Genomic DNA, 9,956 nt, shown 5'->3' on the forward strand with positions numbered 1-9,956 from the left:
TTTTTTTGTTTAGAGTTGCATTCCTTGTCTTTTCTAGCTTCTAGAAGCCATCTGCGTTCCTAGGCTCATGGCCCCTTCCACGATTTTCAAAGCCTGGAGCATAGACTGTTTTGTTATATATATTTTTGCCACAATGAAAAAGAAAAGAGGGAAGAAAAGGGAAAGCAAATATTCTTATCATAAGCACATGAACATTCATAATTATAGACCATAAAAAGATTGGAATCATACAGAGAACATGCTCTGATCACAAAAGAATTATATTGAAAGTTAATAACAGAAATGTATCTGGAAATTCTCCAAAAATTTGAAAGTTAACATACAACCAAAAAATGAAAAATCAGCATCTTATGCTGGGTTCTCTAGAGAAGCAAAACCAGTAAAGTGTAAATATATAGAGAAATTTATATTAAGGAAATGGCTCATTCAATTGCAGAGGCTGGAATGTTCCAAGTCCTTGGGTCAAGATAGAGGCTTCTGCTAATTCACGTAGCCACAGGGGCTGGCAAACCTAAGATTGGCAGGTCAAACTGCAGCCCTCTTGCTCACAGGCTGTGAAAATTGATGAATCCCAAGATCAGCAGGCAAGATGGCAGGTAAGCTGCTAGCTCAAGTCCCAAGAACTGCAGGTCAGACAAACCGCAGCCAGTTGCAGGATCCAAAGTGAGCAAAAGCCCATGAGCCTTGCCAGAAAGTCTACTTACATTCGATGCAGGCCACATACTCAAGGAAACTCCCTTTTAACCGATTGGCTACTCACAGCAGATCCCATTATTATACCAAAACTCATCACATCATCATATGACTGCTGAACTACATCGTAACTGCCAAACCGCTGAGAATCATGGCCCAGCCAGGTTGACATACAACCTTAATGATCACAATCAGCATATCAACATTTATGGAATACCAATAAAGCAATACTTAAAGGGAAATTTAGGAGTCCCTGGGTGGCACAAATGGTTAAGTGCTTGGCTGCTAACCAAAAGGATAGCTGTTTGAGTCCACCCAGAGGCACCTCAGAAGAAAGGCCCAGTGATCTACTTTCAAAAATCAGACATTGAAAACCCTATGGAGCACAGTTCTACTCAGTCACACGTGGGGTCACCATGAGTCACAATCAACTCAATGGCAACTGGTTTAGGTGCTCCCTAGATGGCACAAACTGTTAATGTGCTTGACTTCTAACCAGAAGGCTGGCAGTTTGAATTCACCCAGAGGTGCCTCATAAGAAAGGCCTGGCAATCTACGTCCAAAAGGTCACAGCCATTGACAACTATATGGAGTGCAGTTCTACTCTGAAACACATGGAGTTGCCGTGAGTCAGAATTGACTCAGTGGCAAGTGGTTTGGCTGTTCTTTTTTTTATGGAAAATTTATAACATTAAATGCTTATATTTGAAAAGAAAAAAGGTCTAAAATCAATGATCCACTTAAAGAAAGCAGTAAAAGAAGAGCAAATTAAACTCTAAGCAAGGAGAATAAAGGAAACAATAAAAAGTAGAAATCAATAAAATTGAACATAGAAAAAAATAAAGAAAATCAATGAAGTCAAAAAGTAGTTCTTTGAAAAGATCAATAAAATTGATAAACCTCTTGCCAACATGGAGCCCTGGTAGCACAGTGATTAAGAGCTATGGCTGCTAACCAAAAGGTTGGCAGTTTGAATCCACCAGCTGCTCCTTGGAAACCCTATGAGGCAGTTCTACTCTGTTCTATAGGGTCACTATGAGTCAGAATCGACTTGATGGCAACAGGTTTCTTTTTTTTGGTTCTAGCCAACAGGATCAAAAAAAGGAGAGAGAAGACACAAATTATCAGTATTAGGAAGGTAAGCAGGGACATCACTCCAGATCCTACAGATATTAAAAGAATAATAAGAGATTATGATAAAGAACTTTATGCCAATAAATTCAACAACTTAGATGAAATGGAAAACTCCATGAAATATCTAAAGTGCCAAAACTGAATAAAGAAAACTTACCTCTATTAAAGTATTCAAATTCATAATTGAAAACTTTCCTACAAAACAAACTACAGGCCCAGATAGCTTCACTGATGTGTTTTACCAAATACTTTAAAAGATATAATACCAGCCCTACTTCCTCTCAATTAAAGAAATGAGGATGGGGCACGCTTCCTAACTTATTTATGAGGCTAGCAGTATCCTGTCCCTGGAGAAGGACATCATGCTTGGTAGAGTAGAAGTTCAGGAAAAAGAGGAAGACCCTCAATGAGATGGATTCACAGTGGCTGCAACAATGGTTTCAAGCATAACAATGATTGTGAGGATGGCACAGGACCAGGCAGTGTTTCATTCTGTTGTACATAGATAGGGTCACTATGAGTCAGAACCGACTCGACAGCACCTAACAAAAACAACAGCATTATCCTAACATAGAAAACAGATAAAGACATTATAAGAAAAGAAAACTACAAGCCAAAATTTCTTATTAACATAGACACAAACATTCTTAACATAAAATCAGCAAATTACATCCAGCAATATAAAAAATGATAATGCATTATGATCAAGTAGGATTTCTTTAGAAAAGCAAGATTAGTTTAGCATGGAAAATCAACTAATTTAACTCACCATATTAACAGGACTAAAGACAAAAACCTTATGTTAATCTCAGTAGATGCAGAAAACGTATTTGCCAAAATGATAAAAACTCTCAGCAAAATATTAATATATCGGTAGAAGGGAACTTCCTCAGACTTACTGTCTTGGTCATCTAGTGCTGCTACAATAGAAATACCGCAAGTGGATGGTTTTAACAAAGAGAAGTTTATTTCCTTAAAGTAAAGTAGGCTAAAAGTCCAAATTCAGGGTGTCAGCTCCAGGGGAAGGCTTTCTCTCTCTCTTGGCCTTCTCATCAGTGTTCCCCCGAACTAGGAGCTTCTCCGCGCAGGGACCCTGGTCCAAAGGATGCGCTCCGCTCCTGGCACTGCTTTCTTGATGGTATGAGGTCCCCAACTGTCTGCTTGCTTCGCTTTCCTTTTATCTCTTGAGAGATAGACGATGGTGGTGCAGGCCACACCCCAGGGAAACTCCCTTTACACTGGATCAGGGATGTGACTTTAGTAAGGGTGTTACAATCCCACCCGAATCCTCTTTAACATAAAATTACAATCACAAAATGGAGGCCAACCACACAATTCTGGGAATCATGGCCCAGCCAAACTGATACACACATTTTTGGGAGGACATAATTCAAACCATGACACTTACTAAGGGCATCTATGAAAAACATACAGCTAAGAAAAGATTGAAGTTGTCAAGGATTTCATTTTACTTGGATCCACAATCAATGCCCATGGAAGCAGCAGTCAAGAAACCAAACAATGTATTGCATTGGGCAAATCTGCTGTAAAAGATCTCTTTAAAGTATTAAAAAGCAAAGATGTCACTTTGAGGACTAAGGTGCACCTGACTCAAGCCCTGGTATTTTCAATCGCCTCATGTGCATGTGAAAGCTGGACAATGAATAAGGAAGATCGAAGGAGAATTGATGCCTTTGAATTATGATGTTGGCGAGGAATATTGAATATACCAATGGACTGCCTGTCTCGGAAGAAGTACAGCCAAAATGCCCCTTATAAACGAAGATGGCAATACTTTGTCTCATTTACTTTGGACATGTTATCAGGAGAGAACAGTCCCTGGAGAAGGACATCATGCTTGGTAAAGTAGAGGGTCATCGAAAAAGAGAAGGACCCTCAATAAGATGGATTGACATAGTGGCTGCAACGATGGGCTCAAGCATACCAACGATCATGAGGATGGGCAGTGTTCCATTGTTATACATAGGGTTGCTATAAATTGGAAATGACTCAACAGCACCTAATAACATGTAGAGTAAAATCTCCAGCTGGATTAGAAATCAACTATGAAAGTCAGGACAAATATATACATATCAGAGGAAAATAGCTCTTCCTCTTCTGTAAATAACACAACTAAAAAAATAAACAAACCAAAAATAGCCAGCTCCACAGGAACAAGCTGTTCAGGGGTCACCTGGAGTACAGGAAACAATTCTCTCTAAATCTACTCTCTTGAAACAGAAACCAAACAAAAGCCAAGAAGCCTCAGGGAAACAGTTTACTCACTCAGAACGTTACCAACTGCCCATGTACTCTGAAAGTCTTCATTCGAGAAGGTTCCTGGAGAACCAAGGGAGGTACTAGCTTTAGTAGTTAAAGGCCTATCTGGTGGTTTTTCCAAAACTAAGAAACAGCCTGTCCCAATGATGTATTTAAGGGTTTTCCCCTCTACTGAGGGAAAACTGCCTATAACCTCTCACCTAAGACCAGCTTGTCTTAATCAAGCTTTCTGAACCCTCTGGGTTTTCTAGAGCATGTCATTGCAGTATTAAAATGGCAGTCTAAGTGTGGATGACCAGAGTGAGCCAGCCACCTTCCCAGTGGCTCTTCTGAGCATGAACCACTTTCCCCACAGCCCCCACCCATCACTCCCTGCCCCTCACTCTCAGCCTCCAAGAGAAAATTGACTTTCTCACACATGAAGCTTCTCAGCTTGCCACCAATATCCCAAACAGGGACCCTTATCTGTTAACTATCTCTCCTTTCCAGCTGTAGTGGAGAAGGGGTCCCACACTTAGACCTAGCCAATCTCTTCCCTGAGTTATAGACCCTTTAGGACTGAAACGGGTTGATCACAACTTCTCCTGTTGGACTGGCTCTCTACTTTTGGCCTGACTACCCTCCTTAAAAGCAATTGCCCTGGATCCTAACCCTGTCCTTCAAGCCTCCATCTTTCCTCCCTTCCTGCTTCTTTTCTCAGTCAAGCTACGGGGAATCAAGCATCTTGGCTCTTGGATCTCCCACCCCTGTTCACTCTGAAGTTCACTGCAGGGTGGTCTCCACCAGTGGTTACTACCACTGACTGCCCTTAGTGCTTCCCTGGCAGGTTCCCTCAGATGGGTCAACCCCATGGACTCAGCCCTTCTGGGGCCCCTCCACTCCCTGACTGTACCCTCCTGGTTCCCTTCCACCTCCCAGACCACTCGCACCCAGTGACCTTCACGGGTTCTCCTCAGCCCACTCATGACAGAGTGGAGCCCTGCGTTCTACTCCCACCCACAGCTCTCCCCTCACTCTGCACAGCACCCGCATAGCCCCTCCAGCTCTCTCAGCTGTGCCACTATCATGAGGGGGCCTCTGGGGTCTCCAGGGTTGGGCCTCTAGCCACTCGCCCTTCTGAAGGCCTGGTACCTTACTATCGACCTGGACATCCGCAGATCCCACACCCAGCCCGCTGTACACAGTCCTTCCACCTGTGCTGCCTGGCTCTCCCGGGACCTCCCACCGAGCACCTAGCTCCTTAGCCACAAACAAGGAGCCTTCTCTGACTGCTCTCTCATCCCCACATCAAAACCTTCTTCGACACCTGCTGGCTTTGCTGAGTCTGTCAGACTCTCTGTCCCCAGGATCAGGGCTTGAGTTCAGATCCTCATCCTTTCTCCCAGGGACAGCTGCAGCTGCCTCTGAAATGGGACCCTGCCCCACTTTTGCTTCCTCAGAAACCAGTGTCCACACTGTGGCAAAGTGATTGAGCAGTAAGTGCTAAGCCTGGAATCCAAGCGGTGTCCAACCCCAGAATTTGGGCAGTGGACCGCCTTGCTGGGGGTGGAGGGTGATGTTGAATAAGACTCAGTTTTGTTGGTGAGGGAACTGCAGTTGTCAGGAAGGGCAACCCAGGACCACAATGAGTATAAGAAGAGGCTTGCAGCTGGGAGCCAGGGGCTGCCCAGTCCCTGCCCTCCTCTGGCCACCCTGTGACCAGGCCCACCAACCCCAGGCAACACTGGGCCCATCACCCAGAGAATTTCCCAGGAGGCTGAAGGGCAAACCTTCTTATTCCCCACTTACTCTGCTTGCTTTCAGAGAGCACATGCTTTCTACACCTCCATTCCTCTAACAATTCACTTAGCCAAGCTTAAACTCTCTTCACAACACTTCTCGGATTTGAACTTCTCAGAAAGTATTTCATTCTCCCTGGACTCCGACTTCTATTTGGAAAGCACTCTGTGAGCCATGAGTACAGCGTTTTCGTGCTCCTCATCAGATTGGAAATCATTCACCTGCAAGCAACAAAACTCAAGTAGAGTGGTTTAGACACATAGTGTTTTTGTCAAGTAACAGGAAGTCTGGAGGGGGGCAATTGCTGGTGGTGGTCCAATGGCCCGAGGGTATCCTGGGAAGCCACATTCCTTCCGTCTGTCCACCCTCCATCCTTAGGATGTTGACTCTCATCATCCTACTTGCCACTTTATGGTCTCAAGATGTCCACTTCACTTGGAGGGGCCACATGCACGTTCTAGCCATGGAGAAGGAGGAGGGCAAAGGACCAAAGAGCACACTGGCCAAGGCTTTCCCTTTAGAGAATGATCTATCAGAAGCCCCTCCACTCTGCAACTTCCATTTTAATCTCATTGGTGAGACTGGCTCCCAGGATCATCATGGGACTGGTCACTGGACAGCATCCACGGAGAAGACAGAGGTCTGTGGCTGAGGGGTGGGCTGGGGTCAGCCAATCTGTTACTACCTAAACCCTCAGTCACTGTTGGGCCACCAGGCTCCATTGCACCTGAACCTGGTCTACCTACCTTTTCCTCAAGGCACCTGCTGTGGTGGCCATGAGCAAGTGCCTCTAGACCTTCACAAACAGGCACGTAAGTGACTGAAGGCCCCCACCTGCCATCCTCTGACCCATGGTGCTCTGCACTGAGGCTAGGCTTCCCATGGCTGCTCCTGGCCAACAGCCGAGAGCAGTTAGGAATACTGTGGCGGGCACTTTCCTGGGAGGCACAGGATCCTCTGAGGGCCAACGCTGGCTGTAGGACCCCCCAGATGGCCTGTTAACCTAGCTGACAATAACCTCATGGCAGTGTAAACCACGTGGGCTCAACCTTCCCTCCCTCTTGCCTTTCCTTGGGGTCAGAACTGTTGTTGTTAGGTGTTGTCAAGTCGGTTCTGACTCATAGCGACCCTATGTACAACAGAACGATGCACTGCCTGGTCCTACACCATCCTCACAATCATTGTTATGCTTGTGCTCATTGTTGCAGCCACTGTGTCAATCCATCTCATTGAGGGTCTTCCTCATTTTTGCTGACCCTCTACTTTATCAAGCATGATGTCCTTCTGCAGGGACTGGTCCCTCCTGACAACATGTGAGATGAAGTCTTGGAATCCCCACTTCCAAGAAGCACTCTGGCTGTACTTTTCCCAAGACAGATTTGTTTGTTCTTTTGGCAGTCCATGCTTTATTCAATATTCTTCACCAGAACTGCGTCCAGCTAATCCGGCTCCCTCCGCATTTCTGTCACATGGCATATCGTCTTATATAAGGTCTTGTCGGGGCAATCCTGTCTTGGCACCTGCTTCTTGGAAGACTCTGACTAACACACCTGAATTTACTTTTCATAATCCTCTGAGAATCCAGTTCTGAGGCTGTACAGTCCGCCATGACCAGGACACTCTCAGGCAGCCTTGCCGTCCATCACAGCATTTGGGCCCAGCCATCCCATCAAGGGTGGATTGGTGCTGCCCTATTGAAAGGTTCCTGTGCCCTGGGGCTTTCTTGACCCACAGGTCAGACGAGGATTCTGGAAAGGCCTTGGATGCCGCGGTTCCTGTGTCTGAGATCAGAGCCCTTGGCAACTAATAGGCCAGGGCGGGGGCGGGGGGTGTCAGCAGAATGCTGACGGCCAGGCCACATTCACTGAAACAGATCCCCCCAATGTCTACCAGCAAATAAGGCTCACTACAGCTCCCCAGTGCTTTCACACACTTCTACCTACAGAAGGAAGGCACAGGTATGAATATTAGTTGCATTTTACAGATGGGTAACTGAGGTTCAGGGAGGTGAGGTCACTTGCCTAGGTCAAACGCAGCCTTGGAAGCGGGTTTTAAACCCATCCCATGAGCTCTGTCTTTATCAACACTGCTCTGTAGTATGCTATAGACAAGCAGCAGAATTGCCAGCAGTCACTTTTTGTCCCCTCCACTTTTCTGTCTCCATCAAGGTCCCTGCAGTCCGAGTGCACTCTGAGGTCCGAGTGGACTCCGAGATCTGAGTGGGTCTGAGTGGACCCTGAAGTCTGAGTGGACTCTGTGGCCTGAGTGGACCCTGCGGTCTGAATGGACCCTGTGGTCTGAGCGGACGCCGTGGCCTGAGTGACCCCTGTGGTCTGAGTGGACCCTGCGATCTGAGTGGACCCTGCGGTCTGAGTGGACTCCGTGGCCTGAGTGAATCCTGCAGCCTGAGTGGACCCTGCAGTCTGAGTGGACACCGTGGCCTGAGTGGACCCTGCAGTCTGAGTGGACACCGTGGCCCGGGCGGACCCTGTGGTCTGAGTGGACTCCGTGGCCTGAGTGGACCCTGTGGTCTGAGTGGACTCCATGGCCTGAGTAAACCCTGTGGTCTGACTGGACCCTGTGGTCTGAGTGGACTCCATGGCCTGCGTGTACCCTGCAGTCTGACTGGACTCCATGGCCTGAGTGGACCCTGTAGTCTGAGTGGACTCCATGGCCTGAGTGGACCCTGTGGTCTGAGTGGACTCCATGGCCTGAGTGAACCCTGCAGTCTGAGTGGACACTGTGGTCTGAGTGGACTCCATGGTCTGAGTGAACCCTGTGGTCTGAGTGGACTCCATGGCCAGAGTGGACCCTGCAGTCTGAGTGGACTCCGTGGCCTGAGTGGACCCTGCAGTCTTCGTGGACCCTGCGGTCTGAGTGGACTCCATGGCCTGGGTGGACCCTGCGGTCTGAGTGGACCCTGCCGTCTTAGTGGACTCCGTGGCCCGGGCAGACCCTGTGGTCTGAGTGGACTCCGTGGCCTGGGCGGACCCTGTGGTCTGAGCGGACCCTGTGGTCTGAGTGGACTCCGTGGTCTGAGTGAACCCTGTGGTCTGAGTGGACCCTGCAATCTGAGTGGACTCCGTGGCCTGAGTGAACCCTGCGGTCTGAGTGGACTCCACGGCCTGAGCGAACCCTGCGGTCTGAGGGGACTCTGGCCTGGGTGGACCCTGTGGTCTGAGGGGACTCCGTGGCCTCAGTGGACCCTGCGGCCTGAGCGGACCCTGCGATCTGAGGGGACTCTGCAGTCTGAGCAAATCCTGTGGTCTGTGTGGACTCCATGGTCTGAGCGGACTCTGTCTTGGGAATGGGCTCCATGGCCTGAGTGGACCCTGCGTTCTGAGTGGACTCAGTGGCCTGAGCAGGCTCCATGTACCTAGGCTCAGCCTTGCCCTCAGGAGTCTTGGTCAGCCAACAGTTCGGAATGACACGGGCTTGAGCAGCAAGTAGCCACTTGGACCAGAGTGTTACTGGAGGTGAAATCAGGTGGTCTGCGCTGAGAGAACTTTCCTCATTCACAAGGCAGGGTTTCCCGACTAGCCAGATTTGGAGCCATAGAAGGCACGAGCAGAGCTGGTAGGGGACTCTGGGGCAGGTCTTAGTGGGGACGTGGCAGAGTCCGCGCTGGCTCTTACTGCGGCCTGGCAGGTCCACCGAGTCCTCCGGGGCCGAGTCGCTGGGGCGGCCACGGGCGCGCGTGCTTTGCGCGTGGGTGCTTGCTCTCCTGGCCACAGCCGCAGTCCCACAATAACCGTCCCCAGGCAGCAGTCCGTGCTTGCGGGCTCCGAGGCCGCACGCCCCACAGACCCGTGCGCTGGCGGGCTGGGGCTGCGGAAAGGGGTGACGTCGCCGGCCTCACCGCGCCGGAAGACCGGGCTTCCCCTCCTCCAGGGAATACGCTGGTCTCCGTGCTCTGGGGCCAACGGGACCACCAAGGCCCCGGCGACGGAGAGGACAGGCTCCCGCCCCCACCGCCTCCCCCCATAGGCCCCCAGGAAGCGCCTGAGCCCCCAACTACCATCGGGTGCTCGCGGGAACGCGGGTGACGGCGCCTCACCGGGCCAGCGGGA

The sequence above is a fragment of the Trichechus manatus genome, unplaced genomic scaffold (assembly GCF_000243295.1).
Source record: "Trichechus manatus latirostris isolate Lorelei unplaced genomic scaffold, TriManLat1.0 scaffold00072, whole genome shotgun sequence".
NCBI lineage: Eukaryota > Metazoa > Chordata > Mammalia > Sirenia > Trichechidae > Trichechus > Trichechus manatus.